At 43.1% G+C, this 10675-nt stretch overlaps 1 pseudogene; it reads left to right on the top strand.

Moving 5' to 3' along the window:
* Nucleotides 1-2418: 2418 nt before the first annotated feature.
* LOC106149337 lies at nucleotides 2419-4235 on the top strand (annotated as a pseudogene).
* The last annotated feature ends 6440 nt before the right edge of the window (nucleotides 4236-10675 follow it).

Genomic DNA, 10675 nt, shown 5'->3' with positions numbered 1-10675 from the left:
ATTTCAAACCAGCAAGGAGCCGAGTTCAAGCCAGCAGGAGGCACACGGAGGTTGCGGGATGAACAAATCAGATTCCAGCCTCACAACCAGAAACCAGCCTAAACATCAGTGGACTTAAGGTTCAGGCTTGCTGGGATTGTCCACTACCTCACCATAAATCTACGGCTGGCTTGCTGAGATTAATTAATGTGGGTGTGAGCTCTGTCTGCCCACTCTGTCCACCAGCGAGAGTGCAGACATGCATTGAAGTGGATACTTTTTTCCTTTTTTTTTTTGATGGTTTGTTCTTATTACTAGAATTTTTGTTACTGTTCTGTTCTTATCTTTATTTCTTCTTCCCTGCTGACTTCTTTACCATTTTCCCAAGGTTGTTATGGTCTTCCTTTGTCCTCCAGCCTTTTTTTGCATTTGTTATTTATTGGTATACTTTAGATATAGTTACTGATAACATTCATCATAGCGAATTTTTACCTGTACATGATATATCTTGATTCTTTTTTTTTTTTTGCGTTCCTTTCTCTCTCTTCAACTACTTTTTCCCTCCTTGTATACAAAAACTTTGCTTCCATTTTTTCCTTACATTTTTTCTTGTCACTTCCTTCCTTTTCCCCTCCCCTGCTTTTGTTCCCCTTCACTTTTGAACGTTTTCTTCCCATTTCCCAATATCCATTATACATTTTGGTCTTTAGTTATACTTTTGGTTTCTCACACCAGAGAAACAATGCATTAGTTAACATATGTGTGATTTATTTCACTTAAGAGTGTGGTGTCAGGGTGCATTTATTTCACTATAAAGATCTCAAACTTATTCTTCTTTATGACAGAGTAATACTCCATTGTTTAAAAAAAGATCCACATCTTCTTTATCCATTCATTGGTTGATGGGCACTTAGGCTGTTTCCAAAATTTACCTATTACAAACTGTGCCACTGTAACCATGGGTGTGCATATATTGCTGTGGTATGATGTTTTAATTCTTTCAGGAAGATATCAAGAAGAGAGATAGATGGCTTTAATGGTACATCTAGTTATAGTTTTTTGAGGAATCTCCACACTGAATTCCACAGTGAAGAGGAACTTTTCCACAACAGTGAAGTGTTCTTTTTTCCCCAAAGTCCCATCAGCATTTCTTACTGGTTGATTTCTTGATAATAGCTGTTCTTTTTGGAGTGAGATGGAATCTTAGCATTGTTTTAATTTGCATCTCTTCAATGACCAGAGATGCTGAACATTTTTTCATACATTTACTTGACATTTCTACTTCTTCATCTGAGAAGTGTCTGTTCATTTTAGATGCCCATCTCAAACTCTTCAAATTTGGAGGGTCTGATTTTTTTTAATTCTTTATATATTCTAGATATTAGTCCTTTGTCTGAGGAACAGCTGGAAAAAATTTTTTCCCACTCTGTGGGTTTTCTCTTCACTCTGTTGGTGATTTCTTTTGCTGTGCAAAAGCTTTTTAATACGACGAGATCCCAGTTGTTGATTCTTTGTGATATCTCCTGTGTGACTGGGGTTTTGTTCATGTGGGGAGCAGCTGAGCCACAGCTGAGATGCAGATCAACCACACATTGGAAACTAGAGCAAGGCCAGCCCTGAGAACACAGAACTCCAGAGATGAGCCATGTAAAGAAGTTGTTGATACTAGAGCAAAGCCAGTCCAGCAGGTATCTGGCCTTAGTGTTCCTCCTTGTTAAGTTCAGCACAGGTAGCTCTAAAAATGTTTTGCTTTCAGTGTTCTCAGCAAAACACTGAGACCTTACACTTTTGCCCCATTGCACACTTACTTTTTTACTGTGAATAAAGACACAGACTGTGCTAGGTTGTCACTGCCTCTCCATCAGAAAGGCCAGGTCTCACTCAATCCGATCTTTTTGCAATGTGCCTTGTTTTTTCTTAATCACCCATCACCTGCTTTTAGGACCCTGCCAGCTATGCAGGTTGCAGCAGTTTAGAAGGTCTTTGCCTACATCCATGTCTTCAAGAGTTCTCACTATTCTATTGTCCAACAGATTTAGTGTTTCTGTTTCATTATTTAGATCTTTGATCAATTTCAATTTTAGTTTCATGCATGGTGAAAGATAGATATCGGTCCAATTTAATCTTCAGCATGTGGAAAGCCAGTTTTTCTAGCACCATTTATTGAAGAGGCTTTCTTCCTGTAAAAGTGTTTGGCTCCTTTGTCAAAGATAACAGTGGCTGGACTGGGGATTTAGCTCAGGAGCAGAGCACCTATCTGGTAAGTGCAAGGGCCTGAGTTTGATTGCCAGTACTAAAAAAAAAGAGCTACAGTAGCTATTAGCTGGTAGAGAGAAAGGCAAACTGCAGTTGTGGAGCTATTGCTTTTAGTTCTGTCTGTATATTCATCATTCCCTTCTGAGAGATCTCCTTGCCTGCCTTATAATCACCTTCACTGAGATGGATGACAAAGATGTTAACAAAGCACCAAGTAGAAATTAAACTTTTCCTTTTGTGAAGAAGAGTCCAAAATGAAGGGCAGAAGACAAAATAAGAGAGCAAGGAAGGCCTGAGCCAAAGCTTAAGTGAAGTTCAGGATGTGAAGACCTCAATCTCATGCCTAGGAAGGATGAGGCTCAAGATACAGAGACCCCAAGCTAAAGCGCCAAGAAGGGCAAGGCTTGCTAGGAGAAGACCCCAACCCACACCTGTGAGAGGGGTGAAGCTGGAGATTCAGAGGTCCCCAGGACTCCCTTCAAGAACATACCTGAACTCGGCACATCTCAGGAGGAAGACAAGGAATGTCTAGTTCTGGTTCTACAGATTCCAGTGTCAGACCCGCTCAAGTGTCCTGTGACAGCAACACACACTGCCCATAGGAGCAGCCTGCAGCAGGATTACAATCCCTCCACTGCCAAAAGTCTGCTGAGCCAGCTGGTGATTTCTTCAGTAGGGAAGGTCTTTCCCTGGGGTGTTGAGCATTTGCGGCTCACACCTGCTCACCTCATGGACGAGGCCTCCTCGGTCTCCAGTCAGGGTTAATCCTTTCACCCCTGAGTCCTATAAGAAACTATTCCTTCAATGAAAGGGTAAGAAGATAACCCCAGGAGATCCTGAGGAAGCTGGTGCGGAGAAAACCTAATTATGAAGCCTTCCTGCCAAGAAACACGTTCTACGAGGAACTAACATGGCTTCCTGCTATGGAAAGGAATTCTTGGAGCTTGAAAAAATTGGATTTGGGGAATTTGGTATAGTCTACAAGTGCACCAAGTGGCTAGGTGGATGTGTTTCTGCAATAAAGCACTCTATAAAACCCCTGGCAGCATTATCAAATGAAAATTTGCATTTGCATGAAGTTTATGCTCATTCAGTGCTTGGGCATTCCCCTCCCCCATGTGGTACGCTACTATTCCTCATGGGCAGAGGACGACTGTGTGATCATTCAGAATGAATACTGCACTGCTGGGAATCATGCAAGCTGCTATATCTGAAAACATGGAGTTGGTAACCATTTCCAAGAGCCAAAACTGAGACATCCTTCTGCAAATTTCCTTGGGACTGAAGTACATCCACACCTCTGGCATGGTACACCTGGATATCAAGCCTAGTAACATCTTCATTTGTTATAATGTTCAATGTACTTCTCCCAAAGTCCCAGCAGAAGTTGAAAAGGAAGCCAATTGACTTCTCTCTGCCAATATATTGTATAAAATTGGTGACCTAGGCCGTGTGATGTCAATAAGAAAACCCCTGGTGGAAGAAAAGGATACTCGCGTCCTAGCTAATGAGATTTTGCAAGAGGATTATTGTCACCTGCCCAAGCTGATATATTTGCTCTAGGATTAATGATTGCAGTGGTTGCAAGAACAAAGACTTTACCCACCTGTGGTACAGGTTAGCACCAGATCTATAAGGGTGACTTTTCCAACATTCCTCAGGAGATCACAGATGATTTTCATAACTTGCTCAAGAATAAGATCCACCCTGATCCAAGGGAGAGAACTTCTGCAGCAGCTCTGGCCAGAAGTCAAGTTCTTCGGCCCTCTCTGAGGATGACAGAAGAGCTCCAGCAGCAGCTAAATTTGAAAAAGTCTAAGATAGCCACACTGGAAAGGGAACTGAGAAAAGGCCAGCAGGCCCAGCCCCCCCAGGGAGACATCCACCATGGCAACCCTGAGGTCACCGTGGGCCGAAAAGAATCAAGAGGCACAAAACACCTAGTAGGACAGAAGAGCGCCAAGTCTTCAAGCTTTATCTGTAGGCAATCTTCCCCATAAGAACTCACATCACACCAGCCAACTTTATACTATAAACCCTCCAGAAAGAAATTGATCCCCCAACCTTCATCTTACAAAATGGAAAGACAAACCAACTTAAACGCCCAAAGATTTCAAGTCTCCCTTACATAGCATTTATCGCCAAGATCACAAAGCTACTAACTGGCTACTTAATAGTAATTGTCTCAGGTACAATAATTGGTAGCCACTTTTCTTCCCTTTTGTTATAGTCCTCATGCTACCTATCAACAACTTATAGACTTCTTACATTTTCTGATGAATGAGAATGCATCGGTGTCTGAACTGACGGAAAAAATAGCCTTTGACTTGGTCTATGGACAAAATTGCTGTTGCCAATTTCTTACCAAAGATCCTAGAAAGAGATAAAATTTGACTTGAGTTGAATTAAGACTCTACAAGAAAATGTACCTGGATTTAGATGTGCTTCCTATGTTACTTGATCCTATTCCTAAAAGAGAATTTCCAGCCGCTCTGAACAACAGTTTCCTTAATGTCTTTTGTGGATGAAAGCAACCTCTCTGATATTATATTTACTAAATGAGTGGAGATAGAAGGCCCAAGGGAAAGTTGATGTAGCTATTCTGTCTCAGTTAATTTATCTTAACCTACTTGTTGCTGTTGATCAGTTTTAACTTTCTGGATGTCACCATTTTCTCTTGATTTTAGCAGAATCTGCTTCTTTCCTGTGATTGTAAGCATATTTTTATCCAAATCCTTTTTTGTGTACATTTTAAAGGATAGAATATTTGTAAATAAAGGTTTTGTCATTTACCCTCCCCCCCCCAAAAAAAGATTCAGTGACTAAGTGCATTTGGAGTTGTTTCTGCATCTTCTAATCTGTTCCATTTAGCCTTGGATCTGTTTTTTTTTTTTTCCCATACCCTGCTGTTTTTATCATGGTAGCTTTATAATGTAATTTCAAGGCAGGGATTGTGATGCCCCTGCTCACCTTTGTTGCCCAGAATTGCTATTGCTATTCTAGGCCTCTTCTAGTTCAAGTGAAGTTCAGGATCGTTTTCTCTAATTCTGTGAGATATGTTATTGGTATTTTGATTGGGATTGCATTAAATCTGTATGGCAATTTTGGCTATCATGATTTTGTAAGTGACTATTCTTAATTAAACCTAAAAGTAACCTCTAAATCATCTACCTTTGACCTCACCTTGTCTAAGCACTACCACCAGGGTGGTCTTCCTGCAGTGCTGTGATCTCCATGCTATCATCCATTTTCTGTTGCCATAGTAAAATATCTGATGCTGGGTACTTTATAAAGTTAGGAGGATTACTTAGCTCACACTTTTGGAGGTTGATAATCCCTTGATTAGATGACCTCTAATGTGGGCCTAGCGGTAGATGACCTACCCATGCTGAGGTAGAAAACCAAAGGAACGAACCAGGAAGCTGGGGTGGTGGCCCTGCAATCCCAACATTCGGGAGGCTGAGGCAGGAGGACCACTGCGAATTCAAGGCCAGCCTGAACTATATATTGAGACCCTGTCTTAAATAAACAAACAGCAGACAAGCAAACACAATGGCTAATCAAGAAGTAAGCACAGCTGGCGGTGTGCTCCATGGTCGAGTGCATGCCTCGCATGTGTGAGCTCTGGGTTTGTGGAGGGTGGCTCGGTGAGGGGGGGTGGCTCCCAAAATAAAGCATTGACTCAGCACCCAAGGACCTTAGAAAGACACTATGACACCTCCATGTGGCTGGCCCTCGGGCCTGGAGGAGTTAGTGCCTGCAGTTAGCAGAAGGGAGGGAAGAAAAAGGCAGAAATTCAGATCTGGAAGGCAGAGACACTTCCAAAATGCTGCCTCTTCCCATATATCCAGCACAGAAAGTGTTCTGTATTGTCGACAAAAATGGCTTCAGCAAATAGGGATTAAAAAAAAAATTCCAGGTAAGAAAGAGTTTGAACAACAATAGTACAATGATGTCAATACTGATTGGAGATACATACATGATAGGGAGGTTACACCTATGATTCAGGTTCAAACAGCCTGTGGAATGATCACAGGGCCCGTCCAGTGCGGCTCCTGTCTGTACGAGAAAACGCATTCACAGGTGGAAATGAGCCGGGAGTGCAGGCCGCTGTTCCATCGGGGCAGCCCGGATCCGAGCAGTCACCTCTCCTTGCACAGTACCTTCAGCAGAATCTGCCTGCCTGGCGGGGAGAGATGCAGGTGAAAATGGGTCACAGAACAGAGATTTCTACTTTTTCTTCCTTAAAGAACCTAATAGATAGGAGGGAAAAACAAAAGAAATACAGTTACCAAGGTCAGTGCTTTTTTAGATCATGAAACACCGTGACCACATTGATTGTCTGTTGTTGGCAATGAAGTGTATTTTAGATAGAGGTCACACAACAAAATTAAATCAGATTAGCAAGGGATCACCAATATTGATCACATCAGACTGATACTTACTATAGTTGTTGAATTTCATAGCTTTTGAGTTTTTAATTTTTTTGTGAAAAGAAAGCAAAACTTCATATCAAAAATAATAAGAATAGTTAATACACTGTGTATCACTGTCTTCAAAGTACTCAGTATATCAGCTTGTTTCCTTTGTACTACTAATTTCTCTTTACTCACTGAAAAGAAACTTTTATGCTATTATCTTTTCTTTCTTTTTTGTATCTTTTATATCTATCTTTTATATCTATCTTTTTTTGTATCTTTTATATCTATGTCATAATCTGAGTAACTTACTATAATTTTAGAGCTTCTATTTTCTAAACTTGTTCTGTTAATGGACCAGGACACTGGTTAGTCTTTGTTAATTCAGAACAAATGAATGTCACGGACAGAAGTGACAGGCTCTGTGGAATTACTTGCTTGTACTAATTTAGGATTTCAGACATTGGGATGCTCTCTCTTGTCATGTTGGTGACTGACCCAGTCACTGGATGTGTGGTAGCGTGTAAAGAAAGTCAGATATGACTCAAGGTGGATTATGGAGGCTGGGGTGTAGCTCAGTACAGCACACATGGTTAGCTCATCAGCATGTGTGAGGCTCTGGGTTCAATGCCCAGCTCCAAAAGCAACAAAAAAAGACCTATGTGTCATCACATTTTTAAGTTTAAACCTGAATGACTTCTCCAAACTTTTATTTATTTTTATTCTACTATTTCATTTTATTTTATTTTATTTGTGCTAAGAAACAAACTCAGGATTTTGCATTTGCCAGTTAGGTGTTTATGCCACTGAGCGACATCCCCGGCCCCGACTTCTTCAATTTTAAAGAGATGAAAGATCACCTTTGTTTCCAGTAACATTGCCTGAAAACAGTAGCTGTTCCCACTGAAAAAATTCCTCACTTGTTTCAGAGAATGTGTAGGACACCCAAAGCTGGAACCAATGGGCGAGTTCTCCGTGGTAGCGTGAGGCCACGCTGAGATATACACATATTTTTTTAACAAGTCTAGAGCCCCAGGAAATCCCTCCTCGTGGTCCACTTGAAGGCTCTGAGCACCCCAAGCGTGGCAGGGGCAGGAGCTGGGGTGCGGGATTAGCAGCCCTTCACGATGGCTCCCATGTGTGGTGAATGAGGTCTGAACTCAGAGCCTGTGCCCTCTGACTCATCCGGGCCAAGCACTGGGCAGTGCACCCTGGGGTGAGGGTGGAGGTTATGGCCTAAGACTGTTAATACCCTGCTCTGAAATCATTACTGATTTTATATACCTTTAATCCCACCACAGACTGTCCCTTAGAACTTCAAATACTCCTAACGCACAGTGTGAGCTTTTCAGGGCGCACAGACTCACTTGTTAAAAAGAACCGTGCACGGCAGGGCCACTGGAATCCTTCATTCACATGTCTTCTTGCAGAGCACACAGTAGGCCTTTTTTATCACACTTTTAATTTTTCTGCCCGTGTTTGCAGCACACGGTGATTGCACTCACGGTGGGGAGTGGGTGCACCTACAGGACACATCTTAATTCTTTTGCTGTCCTTTCCCCTCCGCCTCCATCTCTTGGTCCCCTGTGCACTGGCCTTTTAAGTCCGTGGATCATGCCTCACAATGGTCAGAACCATTCACAACTACAGTCTCTAGAGAAATGATGCAAGTTTTCATCATCCTGAGGTCTTCTTATCCAACTGGAGGGCTGGCCTCTCACAGTCTCCTCAAAGGGCACAGCAAGGGCATCAGAGACAACACCAGGAGGCCCCTTTCCCATGGCGGGAGAGCTCTGTGTGCTTTCAGGTGCGGCTGCTTCATCCAGCACAACACTCTACCCGAGATGAAAGGGAGAGCGACGTCAGAGAGAGCTCCCAGTGCACACAGACTCTCAGAAGAAATGCTCCAGTGGATTACAGGTCCTCTCAAACTCCTGTGCTCTCAGTCCTCTGGGAGGCTGAGGCAGGAGGATCACAAGTTCGAGCCTGGCCTGGGCAACTTAGTGAGAACTGGTCATGAAGGAACAATAAACAAATTGGGTGGAGTTGTCGCTCAGTGTAAAGGCCCTGGGTTCTATCCCCAGCACCACAGATAGACAGATGCACAGATAGATAGTTGCTAAGTCTCTGAACAAGCACGGACACCAACCTTCCGGAAAGGCAAGGCCACAGTCAGCAGCCTTTCACCACTCTCTCGAGGACAGGAATCGCCACAACTGCTGGAGTCACATTTCGACTGTCCACAGTCCTGGACTAAGCAACCGATGTACCAGTTTGGCTAAGTTACCACCCTGCACCAGCTCATGCCTACGGCACACACGGGGCTGCAGGCCGTCGGCGCTAAGGGTCCCCAGGGGATGAACACAGACACTTCCCTTTTTAGGATCTTTCATCCCATGTGAACAAGTCCCCCGAGGGTCTGTAGGTGGAGAACAAGGCTGTGGTTTTGCAGTAGTTTGTGCAATTGGCGTCCGCAAGGCTCCCTGTCTTTTCTACCCTGATACGTGTTGCTCCTTGCCCATTCTGTGTATGTGGTCAAAATTCAGGACAGAATAGCGCTTCCCTTTGTTTTTTTTGCCCCTTTCTGAGAGATGAAAATTCGAAGGAGACAGGATAATTTATCAGATACTCAGCTTTGAATGAAGTTACATTTGGGGCATACATCATGAATGTGGGACATTTTAACCAATGTTAGAGCTAGAATTTCTAGACTGTGGGGACAATTTATTTGAAAGGAAAGGGTAGAAAATTCATCCTGAACCAGCATTTTTGTGTGTGTTAAGTTCTCAGGATTGAATTTAGCAGTGTTCTAGCACTGAGCTACACACTTGGACCTTTGTATTTTTCCTTTTCACACAACGTCTCGCTAACTTGCCATGGCTGTCCTTGAACTTTCAATCCTCCTGCCTCAGCCTCCTGAGGAACTGGGATTACAAGGTTGTACCAGCATACCCAGTTTGAACTAGCATTACTACAGGAACCCTAAATTGCCAACCCTTTCAACATTATACACAGTGGAGAGAATAGGCATCCCTCCTGGATTCTTTTTTTACCTTGTGGGGTTCCCAACCCCACACCTACTAAGAATGCTGGCTGCTAATGACTCAGACCTCCTCCCTGCTGTTGGAAATGCCTCCCTATTAAACAGATAGCAACTCAAATGGTTACATTCTCTTTTCTAGTTGGGATCCAGCATGTCCACCAAAAGGCTCATTGTGTTGGATGTTCTGTTGCTAGTAGGCTGGCTGTGGGAAAGTGATTGGATGGTTACGGCTCTAACATCCTCACTGGATTAACCCATTCACAGATGCATAGCTTCGTGGGCTGATTAGAAGATGGGATCTAATTGATTCAAGGCTTCAAAGGGCACAGCTTGTTCCCTGCCTGTTCTAGGTTCTTTTCCTGTTCCCTGGAGGCCATAAGGTGAGCAGCTTTCATTTTCCACACCATCCGCCATGATGTCTCTGCTTCACCACAGGCCAGAAAAGCAATGGTGTCAACTGACCATGGACTGAAACCTCTGAACCCAGGAGCCAAAATAAACCTTTCTTCCTTTAAGTTGTTTGTGCCAGGTATTTTGTCACAGCAATGGAAAGGTAACACACACTCCCACAAAGGAAAACTCTTCATGCTCACAAACTTACTCAAATTCTGTACGTTTTCCTGACAATCATATTGATTAGATGGCCAGAGATGCCATAAGAAAATATCACATTCTGGATGGCTTGAATGATGGAAATTTATTTTTCATAATTCTATAGTCTAGAAGTACAAGATCAAAGCATTAGCAGTGCTGGTTTGTCCTGCAATCTCTTGCCGTGGCTTGCAGACAGACATCTCATATGTTAAATTCTAACAACTTCTTGTCTTATTTTTGTTAGTCGTGTTTGCAGCACACGATGGTTCCATTCACGCTGGGAGCTGGTAGGTGCACAGGGCACCTCTTCATGCTTTCTGCTTCCTTCTCCTTGCCCCTCCCTCCCACTCCCTCCCTCTCCTGACCCTCCCGAGCCTGCTCTCTG

The sequence above is a fragment of the Chinchilla lanigera genome, unplaced genomic scaffold (assembly GCF_000276665.1).
Source record: "Chinchilla lanigera isolate Chin_1 unplaced genomic scaffold, ChiLan1.0 scaffold00042, whole genome shotgun sequence".
Taxonomy (NCBI): domain Eukaryota; kingdom Metazoa; phylum Chordata; class Mammalia; order Rodentia; family Chinchillidae; genus Chinchilla; species Chinchilla lanigera.
The sequence above is the reverse complement of the archived record's forward strand: the minus strand, read 5'-3'. Positions and strand labels throughout refer to the sequence as shown.